The 18,993-nt window shown below is 45.3% G+C and overlaps 1 protein-coding gene across 1 annotated transcript in view; it reads right to left on the minus strand.

Moving 5' to 3' along the window:
- The window catches only part of LOC111977184 (protein bicaudal D homolog 2), a 103,126-nt gene that overhangs the window by 63,330 nt on the left and 20,803 nt on the right, over positions 1–18,993 (minus strand). The gene's annotated exons all lie outside the window — the stretch shown is intronic.

The raw sequence follows: 18,993 nt of genomic DNA on the forward strand, positions 1-18,993 counted from the left end.
TGTTCTCTCGGCTCCCTGTTGTCTCCTCTGCTTGCTCCCTGTGTCTCATCTCGTGCTCATGTGTCTTCTCTCCTCTCGCTCCCTGTGTCTCCTGTCTCTCGCTCCTGTGTCTCCTCTCTCGCTCCTGTGTCTCTCTCTCTGCGTCCCTGTGTCTCTCCTCCTGTGTCCTCTACCTCTCTCCGCCCCTCGTCTCTTCTCTCTCTCGCTCTCCTGTGTTCTTCTCCTCTGTGTCTCTCTCTCTCTCGCTCCTGTGTCTCTTCTCGTCTCCTTGTGGTCTCTCTCTCTCGCTCCTGGTGTCTCTCGCTCCTGTTGTTCTCTCTGTCCTCCCTGTTCTCTCTTGTCCCTGTCTCTCTCTCTCGCTCCTGTCTCTCTCTCGTCCCTGTTCTCTCTCTCGCTCCTGTCTCTCTCTCTCGCTCCTGTTCTCTCTCTCTCTTCTCTCTCGCTCCTGTGTCTCTCTTCTCTCTTCTCCTCTCGCTCCCTGTGTCTCTCCTCTCTCGCTCCCTGTGTTCTCTCTCTCGCTCCCTGTGTCTCTCTCTCTCTCTCGTTCCCTGTGTCTCTCTCTTCTCCTCCTGTGTCTCTCTCTCTCTCTCTCCTCCTGTGTCCTCTCTCTCTCTTGCTCCCTGTGTCTCTCTCTCTCTCGTCTCCCTGTGTCTCTCTTCTCTCTTCGCCTGGTGTCTCCTCTCTGTCTTCCTGTGGTTCTCTCTCTCTCGCTCCTGTGTCTCGTCTCTCCTCTCTGTCTCTTGCCCTGTGTCTCTGCTCTTCTGCCCTGTGTTCTCTCTCTCTCTCGTCCTGTGTGTGTCTTTTCGTCTGTGTCTCTCTCTCTAAAAATAATACTTCATTCTTCCATTACATTTTATTTCCAATGCACAGCAGTGATTTATCCGACAGAGATTTACATTTCTTAGCTGGACTAAATCCATGTCTGGATTCGCCTGAGTCAATCAGACATTTGACCTTGCTTTAAGCCTGTTTCCCCGGGTGCCGAAGATGTGGATGTCGATTATGGCAGCCCCACATTTCAGTTGAAGGCATTCAGTTGTTCAACTAACTAGGTATCCCCCTTTCCCTTTACTCTCCTCTCTGACCCGACCCCATCTACACATTACTCTACAGTACACACACTACACATTCAACTCTAACACTACACACACCTCTACACATTCACTCTAACACTACACACACTCTACACATTCACTCTAAACACTACACTAGACTAATACACACTCTAACTACATTCCTCTCACACTCTACACACACTCTACACACATTCATGCTCACCTCTACATACACACACTCTAACATTTCACTCTAACACTACAACACTCTACACATTCACAGTCTACATCATTACTCTACACTACACACACTCTACAGAGAGGGCTACACACACTACACTACTACACATCTACACTTCCCTCACACTACACACGACAAACACTTTACTCTATCACTAACGCACAACCTACTCTCCCATTAACACACTCTAACCCACACTTAGACACTCACATCACATCACACTCGACACTTCACTCTACACATTCACTCTCACAGGTCCACCCTACAGGCACACTGTTCATTCACTTCTAGCCATACATCCACACACACTAACTATTAATCTACACATAACACACTCTACCACGGATACCTCGGACCACATCTCCTACTCACCCTACAACACACTCATACAGCACACTCGGAAGCGCACATAGACTCTACAGTACAACACACGTCATGATCTAGAGATGATGACATTCTCCACGTCCCACTCTACACTACACACACTCTACACATTCACTCTACACTACACACACTCTACACATTCACTCTACACATTCACTCTACACACACTCTACACACACTCTACACATTCACTCTACACTACACACACACTACACATTAACTCTACACATACACACACTCTACAGATACACTACACACACTCTACACTACACACACTCTACACACACTCTACACATACACTCTACAGTACACACACTCCATGTCTAGAGCATGATGGACATCTCACGTGTTGGGGAGAGATAGAGGGTGCAGGAAAGTAGATGGCATCGTTGATCAGATAAACATTTTGGTTGAGAACAACGGTATGCTTTCAATGGAAGCCTGGAATGACTCTAGAAGGGTTTAATGGTTCTGGCTGTAGCATGGAACAAGAAGTCAAGGACCTCAGGCCACCTACACCTTAGCTAGCACACATACCCACAGGCCTGGAGAGGCTTATGGCTTAGAAGAATGTAAACACAGGCCTCATGGAACTGGAGGTCTCTTATGAACATGTCCCTACATGCCCCTCTGAAGGCCAGCATTGCGTTAGGTGTCCACACAGACTCAACACTGAGCTCATAGACCTTGGGATACCATAATAGATGATAAATGACCAGATTTATAGTCCGTCTACATAATGTATCCACACGTTATGAGTTCTACCACACACACCATACAGTGTGCCCCAAATCTAGCCCCCCTCTCCACCCAAACCTCATCAACCATCTTTGATTAGATTGTCATTAAAAGTAGGGATTAACCAAATCAGAAAGTAGGGGAATCCTATCACTATAATCTGGGTGTTTGTGGTGGGGATTGGGGGGGGACACTGACCGGGGGGACAGGCAGGCAGGCTTCAAACGGGGGGCACCCAGCCAAATTCTGCTGATCCAAGCCCCTTAATCTCAACCCCTACGTGTTTGGTAACTTTTTTGGGGGGGTGGGGAGGTGGGTGCACACGCAATCCAAATCTTAATGCGGAATCCCAGACACCTCAATACAGCACCATATGTTTTAGTTAACTGTGAGAGGATGTGAGTGGGAATTAGCACATTGTGATATGGCCAATAAAATGGGCATACATGATACCACACAAAGATCTGTATGGTACGTGACAACTGACACTTAAGAGAAAGAATCAGTCAGATTTATGTGGTACCATGTGAAAACAAGATACAAGCTCCAGCATGCTGAATGGGAGAAGACAGAAGCCTCAGGAGGTTTGGCCCTCTGCAGTGTACAGGGTCTGATTCCACATTAACTCATATATTATGGGATGGATCTAACCAGACTTCCTGCTGGGTTCTGATCCCTAAAGGACCCCAGGCAGTCCGCAAGGCACATCATCACAGTTAGCTTCATCATCATGTGATGTTCTGAGGAGGCAGATGATGTGGTGTCATCTCTAACCTTCCTCTCCATCTGTCTGCTTCTCTTTCTCACCATCTCTTGTTCTATCTTTCGTTCCATCCCTTTCTATAGCAGACAGAATCACAGGGGATATGATTACTCGTCATATGAGAGAGAAACTTGTGACTAATCTTCAAAGGGTAGGAGATTCGTACGGCTAATGATTTCTGTTTGGACTCTCATGAGTAAGATTTCTAATTAATTAATCACACAAACTTGAAACTCTAGTTACTGGAAATAAAGATCTGGTGCGGACAGAGGCCTGTGTTTGGTATCAACTAGCAGGTTCCTAAAAATGTGGACTGAGTATGACAACCAGGATATTGGAGAATTTGATTGGCCAACAGATCAGCAAACAAATCCTCCATTGTTCAATAGTTAAGACAGACTCTTTTGTTAGTCAGATCATTTATGATCCTAGACACAGTTCCTGGTCAGGATGACTGACTACTAACTATTTAAGCCCAAAGACCACCTGATTTAAAGCTATACATCAGCTCAGAGAGAAGGTTAGAGTAGGGTACTAGGGAGGGCAGGTTAGAGTAGGGTACTAGGGAGGGCAGGTTAGAGTAGGGTACTAGGGAGGGCAGGTTAGAGTAGGGTTACTAGGGAGGGCAAGTTAAATGTAGGGTACTAGGGAGGGCAGGTTAGAGGTAGGTACTAGCTCAAAGAGGCAGAGCGAGGAGTTTATAAGAGGAGGAGTACTAAGGAGGAGCAGGTTAGAGCAGGGTACTAGGGAGGGCAGGTTAGAGCAGGGTACTAGGGAGGGCAGGTTAGAGCAGGGTACTAGGGAGGGCAGGTTAGAGTAGGGTACTAGGGAGGGCAGGTTAGAGTAGGGTACTAGGGAGGGCAGGGTCAAAGAGTTCAATCTTCTACTCCAACAAGCATCATCCCCTCATCCCTCATCCCTCCCACTCACAAACACACCGCCTTTCTCTAAACCTGTAACTATAGAGCAGAGTAGAAAGGGAACGGGTTGCTCTTCATGCTCTCTACCAGGTTTAAACAAATCAATATTTTAAACCTTTAAGAAGCAGAGCCTGTGGTGTCAAACTAAACTCCAGCTGTCTGAGATACTCTATTTTTTCCCTCATGTTCCAATGGGAGAGAAGCAGGCTTCTTGTTAGAGGGGGTTGATCAGGGCCAACACTGCGGTTGGAAGAAGGGAGAGATCCTCCAGAGATACAGCAAGACCTTCAGAAGCAGAAGATGAAACTAGCAGAAGACTAAGTTAAGCCTCTTATCTGTTCTCTCTCTACATGTGTATGCACTGCTGCAGTCCACTGAGAAAGGCCTGTGGTGAACTAATCGATTCCAGTTCTTTTAACAAACATTGCCTCAGGGCCAAACCCTGTTGGAGCCCACACTATCCGGATCAATGCTATTCAGATTTGGATCAGCTTCTCCAATCTCTGACCTTGTGATGATCCTTAAACTCCTGTTTAACCCCACACTGCTATCCCCTCCATCTTCCATCACAAACAAACATACAACAACAAAATGGCCCTGAGTGACAACCCCTGTCGTTCTCTGCAAACACCAAGGCAGTGACTTGCTCCTGCAGGTTCACGCTCAAAAACAGTGTTTCTCAAACTCGGTGCACATTTAGTTTTTTGCCCTAGCCCTAATTATTTGAATCACCTGTTTAGTGCTAGGGCAAAAAAGTAAATGTGCACCGTTAGAGAAACACTGCTCTACAACATCTGTAGAGTACGACCTTTCCTCACACAGGAAGCAGCACAGATCCTGATCCAGGCACTTGTCATCTCCCGTCTAGACTACCGCAACTCTCTGTTGGCTGGGCTCCCCGCTTGTGCCATCAAACCCCTGCACCTTATCCAGAATGCCGCAGCCCACCGGATGTTCAACCTTCCTAAATTCTCCCATGTCACCCTGCTCCTCCGCACACTCCACTGTCTTCCAGTCGAAGCTCGCATCATCTTCCAGACCATGGTGCTTACCTACGGAGCAGCAAGAGGAACTGCACCTCCTTACCTTCAGGCTATACTCAAACCCTACATCCCAACCTGAGCACTCCGTTCCACCACCTCTGGTCTCTTGGCCCTCCAACCCATATGAGAGGTCAGCTCCCACTCAGCCCAGTCAAAGCTCTTCTCTGTCCTGATGGAACAAGCTTCCCCCTAAAGTCAGGACAGTAGATTCCCGGCCCATCTTCCCCCTAAAGTCAGGACAGTAGATTCCCTGCCCATCTTCCCCCTAAAGTCAGGACAATAGATTCCCTGCCCATCTTCCCCCTAAAGTCAGGACAATATATTCCCTGCCCATCTTCCCCCTAAAGTCAGGACAGTAGATTCCCTGCCCATCTTCTGAAAAACGTCTTAAACCCTGCCTATTTGAGGAGTATCTTAAATAACTCTCATGGTGCCCCAGAGGTCAGGCGGCTGACCTTGGCTATGCTGTAAGCCTTCGGAACTCACTGACCCATGGTGATTGTACTGACCATGTACTGTCCCTGAACAATACTGGTGAAGAGACAGACAGACAGAGATAAACAACAAGGGGAAATAGAACAAGAGAGAGAGTACAAAAAGCAAGAAAGAGAACCCAGACCTGGAAAAAGTTAATTAATCAAATAAAATACAATATTGACATCAAAGGAAGCTAGCAAGGGGAAAGAGATTAAAATGTTATTGATAGAGAGAGAGAGAGAGAGAGAGAGAGAGATAAGTTGAGGGACAGTGTCTGACAAACCAATCAACCTGCACATGTTTTCAGGGTTACTGTATGTTTATTGTTATTGTTGAATGTATGGTTATTTTGACACTTGGTTATTGTTGTTACTGTTGTCAATTTTGATTCTCATTTTTATTTTTATATTGTAAATATCCAAAATAAGCTTTGGCAATATGTACATTATTACGTCATGCCAATAAAGCAAATTGAATTGAATTGAGAGAGAGAGAGACTCTCTCTCTTGTTCTATTTCCCCTTGTTGTCTGTCTGTCTGTCTGTCTGTCTGTCTGTCTGTCTGTCTGTCTGTCTGTCTGTCTGTCTTGTTCTGTCTGTCTGTCTGGCTGTCTGTCTGTCTGTCTGGTCTGTCTGTCTGTCTGTCTGTCTGTCTGTCTGTCTGTCTGTCTGTCTGTCTGTCTGTCTGTCTGTTCTGTCTGTCTGTCTGTCTGTCTGTCTGTCTGTCTGCTGTCTGTCTGTCTGTCTGTCTGTCTGTCTGTCTGTCTGTCTCTCTGAGAGACAGAGTAAAGGAAGGACGATCTAAGTGTTTTCTGCCCCTACATTGCAGTCTCCACAGGGGCTGGATGAATGTGAGTAGCACACTGACCTAGTGACTGGTCAGTCAGCACACACACACACACAACACAAATACACTGCTGTACTGCAGAAAAATAACACAGAAATTGCCAAATGAGCTTAACAACAAACCCAGGACTGTTCACTATGACAGTATCTCTATGCCAGATTCTGATAGCTAAACGAATGGTACACACCCTGGCTGTATCCGATAAGACACCATTGGGTACGCTCACAGGGCAATACCACGCTGGCAGGGCACAACACACAACACACCCATCAGGCCACCACCACCACCCGCAGTACAGCCCAGAAACGTGAGAGAGAAGGTACAGTAGGCACCAAGACCTTTGGACGCAGCAACAGAGTGAGACAGAGAGATTTGAAAGATAAACATAGCTTCAACTAGATTGATTATGGAAACAAAAATACTGACAACCAGGTTTTAAACCAGTTAAATACTGTATTTAATACACACACACACTAACCAGTTTATACAGTCCCACACACACACACACACCACACACCACACACACACACACACACACACACACACACACACACACACACACACACACACACACACACACACACACACACACACACACACACACACACACACACACACCACACACACCACACACACACACACACACACACACACACACACACACACAGAGGTAGTAGTGTTATATAATGAGAGAGAGAGAGGGCCTGTACTAGTTACTCAGACAGGCAGTCAGTCACATAGCAGTTGATAATAATCAGTGACTTGACCCTGCATGCCTCTGCAGTGCCTCAGCTCCCTGAAGACTGCTCTGTGTTTCAGTGCACGTATACGCAGACTATGCGTTGTGCGTAGGGCCCCACGGCAACTAGGGCCCTCAGAATGTGGTTGTGTATCAGCAGTTTTCGACTTGTTATGTCAGTCACTGACAGTCACTCAATTAGCGCATGTTAGCAGTAATCTGCTTATTCGCAAAAGGGGCCCCTGATACGCATGCGTGGCCCATACATAGAGTGGGCCTTCTAATACACAAAACCAAATCACACATTGGCTAAAGGCAACATTTTTTCAGGGTTATGAGTGTCTTCAGAACAGAGCAGTGGAGAGGGGAGGTTATAGCTAGCCTCGTACAAACCATCCTGATCTCGCAAGCTTACATTCTGTTTCCCCAGCGGATGGTTCAGGATGATTCATACGAGACAAGGTTAAAGAGAAAAACAGTGCAACTCAGTGGTTCTTCCTGCTTCGTGAATCACAATTCACAAACAGAAACATCCTCCCTCTTTCTCGCTCTCGCTCTTTCTCTTCCTTCCTCTCTGCCTCTCTCTGTCATTCCCGGAGCACTGCGCAGACAGTTTTTTCATTACCTCTCACAGCTTCGAGGTGTGTCTGCAGTTTCTATATTTAGTGCCCATTGCCAAATGCTTACAATTATGGATTTCTACAAGTGTGTTCTTCATAATGGACATACACACACTGACCCTGGCACTTGAGGTTCTCTCACATTCCCTCATTCCCTCTGACAGCATCTGAGGTCATTTCTATTGCTAAACAAAAGAGCTGACCCTGTTTTTCCCTCATCTGCATGCTACTCCTATAAAGCCTTGGTGAGGAATGTTAAGCCTTTCACATGGATATGTGTGGTTCTGCTACTCATGTACCCAGAGAGCAGTGGCACTGGTGGTTGATGTGCTACAGTGATCTCAAAGCCAATGGCAACGTGTTAATGAGTAACAGAGAGCTAATTATCACTTCTGTCTGAATGAGCCTCCTCACCAGCGAGAGAGAGAGAGAGAAAGAGAGAAATGCAGAAAGTAGATTCCTCACATCACAACATGGTTAACGCTGTTCATTCCCTATAGTTCAAACCTCATCTCCTTCATCATGGAACACCTTCAGTAGGCTTTCATCATGTCACATGGAAAACATGTGATCTGGGCTATGTTACCGTGACAACTGGGCCTGTTCTATAGTACATACAATTCTACAGATAGAAATCAAGTAACATATTTTCCCTCCAACTCTCAGCAGATCCAGACATGAGTCATCTATCAGGAGATAAAACGATGATGATCTGATTAACGACGAGGTCCTTCATTGTACGGACCTGTTTCAGAATGAGAGAATCATAATTTCCAAGAGTGAGAGAGAAGGAGACAGAGGGAAGGGAGAGACAGGAAAATGAGAGAGAGGGAAGGGAGAGAGAGAGAAAAGTGAGAGAGAGAGAAAGGGGAAAGGAGAGAGAGAGAAAACGAGATAAACGGAGGCAAAGACATTAGCTATTGTCTGGCAGAAAGCCACATTGATTCTCTGCACTGAAAAGAGCCATTGGGCTATTATTCATGCACGTGCGCGCACACACTTTTTACACACTTGCTATTGCGCATTTTCATTTGTCCTATTTGCCTTGCAGTCAGGTGTACTCCAGCACCTGGTGCTCCATGTTGGGGCTCGCTCTTCCTCCAGACAGTGTTTAGAGTTCTCAGTACTGCTGGGGTTTCGAAACACACAGTGATGGGAAGAAAAACTATACCAAAGAGCCCAGGGAGCAGTGTGTGAGAGGTTAGACACAACAGGCAAACGCACACTAAAGCATTGAAACTCACAGACAAACAGCAGAATTGGGTTTTATCTGGCTGGGGATCAAAGTGTTTTATCTGGCTGGGGATCAAATTGTTTTATCTGGCTGGGGATCATCAAAGTGTTTTATCTGGCTGGGGATCAGCAAAGTGTTTTATCTAGCTAGGGATCAAATTGTTTTATCTGGCTGGGGATAATCAAAGTGTTTTATCTGGCTGGGGATCAAATAGTTTTATCTGGCTGGGGATCAGCAAAGTGTTTTATCTGGCTGGGGATCAGCAAAGTGTTTTCTCTGGCTTTGGGGGCGTTTATCCAACGCGTTTATTATTATTGGCTGGGGGATCATCAAAAGGTAGTATTTAATCTGGCTGGGGATCATCAAAGTGTTTTTCTCTGGCTGGGGATCATCAAAAGTGTTTTCATCTGGCTGGTGATCAATATGTTTTATCTGGCTGGGGATCAGCAAAGGTTGTTTATCTAGTGGGTACTGTTATATCTGAGGCTGGGGGGATCAAATAGTTTTTATCTGGCTGGGGATCAGGCAAGTGTTTTATCTGGCTGGGGATCAGCAAAGTGTTTTAATCTGGCTGGGGATCAGTCAAAGTGATATTAGTATCTGGCTGGGGATCATCAAAGTGTTTCTTTCTGGCTGGGGATCATCAAAGTGTTTTTATCTGGCTGGTGATCAAATTGTTTTATCTGGCTGGGGATCAGCAAAGTGTTTTTATCTAGCTGGGGGATCAAAGTTGTTTTAATCTGGCTGGGGATCAAATGTTTTATCTGGCTGGGGATCATACAAAGTGTTTTATCTGACTGGGGATCAAAAGTGTTTTTATTCTGGCTGGGGATCAAATTGTTTTATGCTGGTGTGGGGATATCAAATGTTTTATCTGGCTGGGGATACATAAAGTGTTTTTATCTGGCTGGGGATAGCAACAAGTGTTTTATCTGGTGGGGATCAGCAAAGTGTTTTATCTGGCTGGCGGATCAGCAAAGTGTTTTATAAATGGTGGGGATTCAAGCCAAAGTGTTTTAATCTGGCTGGGGATCAGCAAAGTGTTTTTATCTGGCTGGGGATCATCAAAGTGTTTTATACTGGCCTGGGGATCATCAAAGTGTTTTATCTGGCTGGTGATCAAATTGTTTTATCTGGCTGGGGATCAGCAAAGTGTTTTATCTGGCTGGGGATCATCAAAGTGTTTTATCTGGCTGGGGATCAAAGTGGTTTATCTGGCTGGGGATCAAAGTGTTTTATCTTGCTGGGGATCAAAGTGTTTTATCTGGCTGGGGATCATAGTGTTTTTGTGTTTCTCTCCTCATCATGAGATTAAACTGCCAGAAGATGAGGGGGCTGAGACATCTGAACTTCATCCCCTAAAAACAGCTACTACTGCAGGCCCGGGAGTGTACACACCTCCAGAGTAGTGCTGGGAATTGCCACGGACCTCACGATACAATATTATCACAATAGTAAGGTGCGATTCTTATCGATGCAATTGTGTTGCGATTTGATGTTCCAAACATATTGCTCACGGAAAGAAAAGAGAGAGCCATGAGAGGAGTTTTGATCAGTCAGGGAAATAGAAGTGTTGAAAACATGTTGGCTCACTATTGATGAAGAACAAGCTATAGGATGAAAAATACAGGAGTTTTGGCGCAGGTACAGCCAACTAGCACTGCCTACAGTATAACATATATATATTTATTTTTTAAATGTCTTTATTTTTACAAATCGATACTTGGAGTCAAATATCAATATAATATTGCGATACGTAACTGTATTGATTTCCCCCCCCATAATTTCTCTATAATAGAAGGGCTGGAGGGTCACGTTAGATGGAGAATGCCAGACGCAGAGAGAGAGGCTGGAGGAATGAAACCCCCTCACTCACTCGCTCACACACGCACACACACACAATACAGTGTCTCTGTACTAGAATCAGACTCAGGAGGCCCTTTACACAGCTGACAGAACAGTGTATATCTATGTGCCTCCTCTCAACAAAGGGAATAAACTACTGTGGCTCTCAGGCAATCCACTTAAGTCTGATTAGTGCTATAATCAGATGTGATTGGAGAGAATCACCAAGGCCTAATTTCTTATTCAATGAATGTACTACTAGTAGCTGTGTTAGCGATTCTGTCAGTGTGCTATCTTCATGTTTAACCCTTATATTGCCAGGTTAGTAAGCTGAGAACACATTCTATTTTACAGCAACAACAAAGGGAAGAGGAGAAAGGTTAAATGTGTCAATTGGAAGTTTAGTGAAACACCTGCAATGGAAGGACCTAGAACCTTGCACTGTTATTGTACTAGATGATAGAGAGAGACAGTGTCTGCATCTGTATCGGGCTGGGCCTCAGTGGGTCAGTAGTACTGTGTTATTACAGGGTAAAAGCACTCATTATGGACTTTGCCGTGGCACTAACCAACAGAGCTCTGCATTAAAACACGTTTTTCTTTTTTTAATACGTTGTTATCTGTGGGTGGATCTTAGCAGCGGGGCCTATTAGCCCTGCCTGTCTACCCATTTACATTGCTCCAGCCAAATGCCACGCCCACTAACGTTTCTTCTCCACGATGAGTCTGGATTTAATCTCATTCCCGATGACTTCTCGAATGCAAACCCAATCAAAGAGTTCTGATTGGTCCCAGAAACTGATGGGTTGGGCCAGAGCCTGAACATGTGTGCAAAGCAGCGTTTAGGAAATACTAATTGGCTTTGATACACTGATTCATTAGAGATGATCCAATTGCTGATTACATGTTTTGTACAACGGCCCTCACTTTATCATCAGCACAAACAACTTCTTGCCTTTATGGTAGGGTGGCCAGACGGAAGCCACTACTCAGTAAAAGGCACATAACAGCCCTCCTGCCAAACGGCAGGAAACCTGGCACCATCCCTACTGTGAAGCACGGTGGTGGCAACATCATGATGTGGGTATGTTTTTCAGCGGCACAGACTGGGAGACTAGTCAGAATCAAGGGAAAGATGAACGGAGCAAAGTACAGAGAGATCCTTGATTTTTTTTAAATGCTCCAGAGCGCTCAGGACCTCAGAATGGGGCGTAGGTTCACCTTCCAACAGGACAACGACCCTAAGCAAACCGCAAAGACAACGCAGGAGTGGCTTCGAGACAAGTCTCTGAATGTCCTTGAGTGGCCCAGCCTCTCTCCAACATCTCTGGAGAGACCTGAAAATAGCTGTGCAGCGACGCTCCCCATCCAACCTGACAGAGCTTAGAGGATCTGCAGAGAAGAATGGGAGAAACTCCCCAAATACAGGTGTGCCAAGCTTGTCGCGTTATACCCAAGAAGACTCAAGGCTGTAATCTCAGCCAAAGGTTCTTCAACAAAGTACTGAGTAAAGGGTCTGAATACTTATGTAAATGTAATATTTCAGTGAATTTTTTATTGTGCAAACATTTCAAAAAAACTGTTTTTGCTTTGTCATTATGGAGTATTGTGTGTAGATTGATGCACTGTATGTGAGGTGAGGAGGTAGGGTAGTTTTCTGAACAGGTTCGACCTGAACTGAGTTAGTGGTTTATTTACATAGAAAAAACACTGGAAGTTAAAAGTCTACAGAAAAACATTTGTGTTATTTCTCCCTACCAGAGAAAAAGCAGTTATTCTGCCAGGGTGCTGTTTTGCAACGCAAAGGAGGGAATCCAAATATCTCCAAGCAATTTTCTCTGCTTATTTGCCTCCGGTCTCAACAGAAATGTATGTAACGGATGGGTTAAACTAGTAATACATACAGTCTATTGAATAATAAGGGAGGGGCATGTTTTTTTCTAGTAGTGGTTTTAATCCAGTCTATTGAATAGTAAGGAATCATCTGTATAATATACTAGAGGATATTTATATGTAGCAGTCTATAGAAAATAAGGCAAGCAGCTGTAGGGGGCTGTCCTCTAGAGGTTATTTATGCAGTCTATTGTCTGGCTGCTAAATCTACAACTGACCATGAGGAAAGGAAACTCTCTCAAGGGAGGGCACTGATTCTAAAGCTGCATACATCAGGCGCACCTATCAGAGCCCGTCTCTGGTGTTGATACCATTACTCATATCAGGAGCCCGTCTCGGTGTTAGTATCATTATCATATTCAGACCCTCTCTGCTGATGTAGATACCATTACTTCATATCAGGAGCCTGTCTCTGGTGTTGATATCATTACTCATATCAGAGCCCGTCTCTGGTCGTTGATATCATATACTCATATCAGAGCCCGTCTCTGGTGTTGATACCATTACTCATATCAGAGCCTCCTGCTCGTCTCTGGTTAGATCATGTACTCATATCAGAGCCCGTCTCTGGTGTTGATACCATTACTCATATCAGAGCCCGTCTCTGGTGTTGATATCATACTCATATCAAGAGCCTTGTCTCTGGTTTGATATCATTACTCATATCAGAGCCCGTCTCTGGTGTTGATACCATTACTCCATATCAGAGCCGTCTCTGGTGTTGATATCATTACTCATATCAGAGCCGTCTCTGGTGTTGATATCATTACTCATATCAGAGCCCGTCTCTGGTGTGTGATAACTCATATTTACTCATATTCAGACAGCCGTCTCTGGATGTTGATATCATTACTCAATCAGAGCCTGTCTCTGGTGTTGATACTCATTACTCATATCAGAGCCCGTCTCTGGTGTTGAACCAAACTCATCATCAGAGCCCGTCTCTGGTGTGTGATACCATTACTCATATCAGACGCCCGTCTCTGGTGTTGATATCATTACTCATATCAGAGTCCCTCGTCCTGGTGTTGATATCATTACTCATATCAGAGCCTGTCTCTGGTGTTGATATCATTACTCATATCAGAGCCCGTCTCTGGTGTTGATTATCATTACTGCATATCAGAGCCCTGTTCTGGTGATTGATATCATACTCATATCAGAGCCTGTCTCTGGTGTTGATATCATTACTCATATCATGAGCCTGTCTCTGGTGTATGAATACATGAACTCATATCAGAGCCCGTCTCTGGTGTTGAACATTACTCATATCAGAGCTGTCTCTGGTGTTGATATCATTACTCATATCAGAGCCCGTCTCTGGTGTTGATATCATACTCATATTCAGAGCCTTGTTTACTCTGGTGTTGATATCATACTCATATAGAGCCTCCATGTCTCTGGTGTTGATATCATTGACTCATATCAGAGCCCGTCTCTGGTGGTTGATATCATGACTTCATATCAGAGCCGTCTCTGGTGTTGATATCATACTCATATCAGAGCCCGTCTCATTGTTTTTTTCCTCTTTCGTTTCTCTTTACAAGTTATCTCTCTGGTTTGATCATCATTAATGACTCATATCAGAGCCCTGTCTCTGGTGTTGATACATTACTCATATCAGAGCCCCGCTCTGTGGTGTTGATATCATGACTCATATCAGAGCCCGTCTCTGGTGTTGATATCATGACTCATATCAGAGCCTGTCTCTGGTGTTGATATCATGACTCATATCAGAGCCTGTCTCTGGTGTTGATATCATGACTCATATCAGAGACGCTCAGTGCAGCACAGGCTCATTCAGGGCCTGTGCTGGGTTGAGCTGGTACTTAACAGATATCATTTAAAAATCAATCCAGAGTTCATAAAGCCAGCTGTCATTTAAGCTGCATTATCTTACATTAGACGAATACTGTATACGAGACCTCTCCTTCATCATCACAGCCCCATATATCACTACTCAGACATGTCTAATCAATTAGGATGTGATGAAGGGAGTAGGGTGAGGGAGGGAGGGAGGGAGGGGTAAACGATATACCAGATTTGCCTCCTTCCTGTGCATCCCCACCTCCTAACTCATTTATTCACTCACCCGATGTATCCCTCATTCCAAATCCCTTCCTTCCCTCTCTCTGCCCGCTTATGGCCCAAAACCCTCACCCTCTATTCCACACCCATCCACCCCTCACCCTCTATTCCACACCCATCCACCCCTCACCCTCTATTCCACACCCATCCACCCCTCACCCTCTATTCCAATTGGATTGGTCCCCTCTACCACACGGAACCCCACTAATCTACCGACGGAAACGCACGAGGTGGCTAAAAACAGACCTCCATCCTCTGCCAGCTTGCTACCCATGGCCCGGCTAGCTGTCTGAATCGCCGTGACCCCAACCAACCAACCTCACTACTCACTCGACCCTTATGATCACTCGGCTAAGCATGCCTCTCCTTAAAACTCTTATGGCTCAAAAATGAGCAGTAAGTATAAGCAGTGGAAAGAGGTGGCCATTTCAAACGGCCTCGTACTCAATTCTTGCTCGTACAATATGCATATTATTTATTACCTTTGGATAGAAAACACCTTCTAGTTTCTAAAACAGGTTTAATTATTTCTCTAAGTGAAACATAACTCTTTTTACAGCCCATTTTCTGTAAAAAGTGACTTTTCCAAGAAGCTATGTCTCTCTTCAAGATACTCTCTATAAAAGGCCTTGGCACTTAGGACTGTACAAACACGTCACACATCTTCCCCTGGTTGTCATGCGGAAGTGAGAGAAAAAATGACTTGATAAAAAGGAGGGAGAATATTTTTATCGCCCCAGGAACACCGGCTTTCTTTTACTTTCTGTTTCCGGCGTCCTAGACGACAGTTTCTTCATAGCTTTTAGCGTACCGTATCCTAACTCCTCCTCTGTTCCTCTGGGCGGATGTTGAGGTGAAATCCAGGCCTGCAGTGCCTAGCTCCACTCCTATTCTCTGTAAACGGTAATAGCCTTGGGTTTCATGCATGTTAAGCATTAGAGCCTCCTCACCTTAAGTTTTGTTTTATTCACTGCTTTAGCACACTCTGTCAACCAGAATGTCCTAGCCGTGTCTGAATCCTGCTTAGGAAGACCACCAAAACCTTGAAATTCCTCCTAACTACAAATTTTTCCGCAGAAAAGATAGACGGCAAAGGGGCGGTGTTTTGCAATCTACTGCAGAGATAAGCCTGGGCAAAGTTCTGTCCTACTATCCAGGTCTGCAGTAAGTTTATGTGTGGGGGTCCTAGGGTCCAGTCTGTTATATCTGGAGTACTTCTCCTGTTCTTTATCCGGTGTCCTGGTGTGACTTTAAGTATGCTCTCTCTAATTCTCTGCTTTTCTCTCTCTCGTAGGAAAGGGGGGAGAACCTGAGCCTCGGACGCATGCCTCAGGACTTACCTGGATGGATGACTCCTTTGCTGTCGCGCAGTCCACCTGGCCGTGCTGCTGCTCCAGTTTCAACTGTTCTGCCTTGCCGACTATGGAAACCTTGACTTGTTCACTCGGACGTGCTCCCTGTCCCAGACCCTGCTGTTTTCCAACTCTCTAAGAGACAGGCAGGAAGCGGTTAGAGATATCTGCTTAATGATCGACTATGAAAAGCCAAAGCTGACATTTAGCTCTTTGAGGTGGCTGACTTGTCTGGCACCCTGACAACTACTGTGATTATTATTTAATTTTGACCATGCTGGTTCATTTATGAACATTTGAACATCTTGGCCATGTTCTGTTATAATCTCCGACCCGGCACAGCCAGAAGAGGACTGGACCCTCATAGCCTGGTTCCTCTCTAGGTTTCTTCCTAGGTTTTTGGCTTTCTAGGAGTTTTTCCTGAGCACCGTGCTTCTAAACCTGCATTGCTTTGCTGAGTTTGGGTTTTAGGCTGGGTTTCTGTACAGCACTTTGAGATATCAGCTGAACTGTAAGGAAGGGCTATATAAATACATTTGATTTGAGTTTGTACCCAAATAATTTGAAGCTTCTCTTTTTGTTAAAATCCACCTCTCTAAAAACAAGTCTCTACCGTGCAGCTGCTAAGCCACCCTCTGGCCTCCAGCTGTGCTCTGGACACCATATTGACACTTGATTGCCCCCAATTATCTTCAGAGCTTTCGGTGCTGCAAGGTGACCTAAACTGGGACAGATGCTTAACACCCCATGCATCCTACAATCTAAGTTGATGCCGCTCAATCTCACACAAATTATCAATGAACGCTACAAGGTACCACCCCAAAGCCGTAACACGGGCACCCTCATAGATATCATCCGAAAGCCAATTTGCTCCAAATACACTTTGCTGTTTTCAACGCAAGATCTCAGCGATCCACTGCCTCATTGCCTGCATCCGTATGGGTAGCGGTCAATAACGACTCCACTCATCACTCGTCAACGCTCCCTGACACACTTCAGCGAGCAAGGCTTTCTAATTCGACCTGGCCGGGTCTCTGGAAGGATATTGTGACGCTGCCATCCCGTCAGTATAGGATGCGTTGGTTATTTTTTTTTAAATGCCTTCTCACTCATCTAAAGTAAGCATGCCCATTCCAGAATTTAGAACAGGAACAGATTATAGCCATGCGTTCTCTTCGAGACCTGACTGCCCTTAGCCAACACAAAAACATCCTGTGGCGTTTCTGGCATTAGCACCGAACAGCCCCCGTGATAGTGCAACTTTTCAGGGAAGTTAGAAACCAATTCACAGGCAGTTAGAAAAGCCAAGGCTAGCTTTTTTCAAGCAGAAATTGTGCTTCCTGCCCACAAATTCAAAAAGCTCTCGGGACACTGTAAAGTCCAGTGGAGAATATGAAAAGTCCTCCTAGCTGCACTGCACTGAAGGATAGGAAACTGTTACACAGATAAATCCACTATAATTGAGAGATTTCTATAAAATGTCTATGGGCTTGGCCACGCTTTCCCACCTGGCTACCCTACCCGCGGTCCACAGCACTGCACCCCACAGCAACTCGATCCAAGCTTCCCCATTTCTCCTTTTTCTCAAATCCAGTCAGCTTGATGTTCTGAAAGAGCTGCAAAATTGGACCGGCTACAAATCAGCCGGGCTGACATCTGGACGCCTTTCTTTCTAAAATGATCTGCCGAAATTGTTGGCATACTCCTATTACTAGCGCCTTTCACCTCCCTTTTGGTGTCGTTGAGAATTCCCCAAAGATTGGAAAGTCAGCTACGGTCAATCCCCCTTTCAAAGGGGGGGACACTCTTGACCCTGAACTGCTAACAATCTATATCTTCCACCCTGCCTTCTAGGTCTTCGTAAAGCCAAGTCAACAAACAGATTTCCGACCAATGTTCGAATGCCACCGCACCTTCACCGCCCTTAATGGGCGAACCCCTTGGTTTTTTCCAGAGCTGGTCATGGGTGCACTCAGCTACGCTAAGATCCTAAACGATATCTTCAATCCGGATCAATAGAAACAATATGGCAGCCGTATTCATTGACTGGCCAAGGCTTTCGACTTCTTCAATCAACACATCCTCATCGGCACGACTCGATAGCCTTGGTTTCTCAAAATGGATTTGCCTCGCCTGGTGTCACCAACTACTTCTCTGATCGAGTTCAGTGTGTCAAATCGAGGGCTGTTGTCTGGGCTCTGGCAGTCTCTCTATGGGGGTGCAACAGGGTTTTCAATTCTTGGGCGACTCTCTTCCTGTAACTAACACATGATGGTCGCTCTTTCTGCTGGTGAGTCTCCTGATCCACTCTACACAAGACGACACCATTCTGTATACTTCTGGCCTTCTTTGGACATTGTGTTAACAACACCTCCAGACGAGCTTCAATGCCATACAATCTCCTTCAATGGGCCTCACAACTGGCTCTTAAATACAAGTAAAACTAAATGCATGCTCCTTCAACCGATTCGCTGCCCTGCACCTGCCCGCCCGTCAGCATCACTACTCTGGACGGTTTCTGACTTAGAATATGTGGACAACTACAAAATACCTAGGTGTCTGGTTAGACTGTAACTTCCTTCCAGACTCACACAAACATCTCCAATCCAAATTAAATCTAGAATTGGCTTCCTATTTCGCCAACAAAAGCTCCTTCACTCATGCTGCCAAACAAACCCTCGTAAACTGACATCCTACTCCGGATCCTCGACTTCGGCGTATGTTCATTTACAAAAATAGCTCTCAATACCCTAACG

The sequence above is a fragment of the Salvelinus sp. IW2-2015 genome, linkage group LG17 (genome assembly GCF_002910315.2).
Source record: "Salvelinus sp. IW2-2015 linkage group LG17, ASM291031v2, whole genome shotgun sequence".
Lineage (NCBI taxonomy): Eukaryota > Metazoa > Chordata > Actinopteri > Salmoniformes > Salmonidae > Salvelinus > Salvelinus sp. IW2-2015.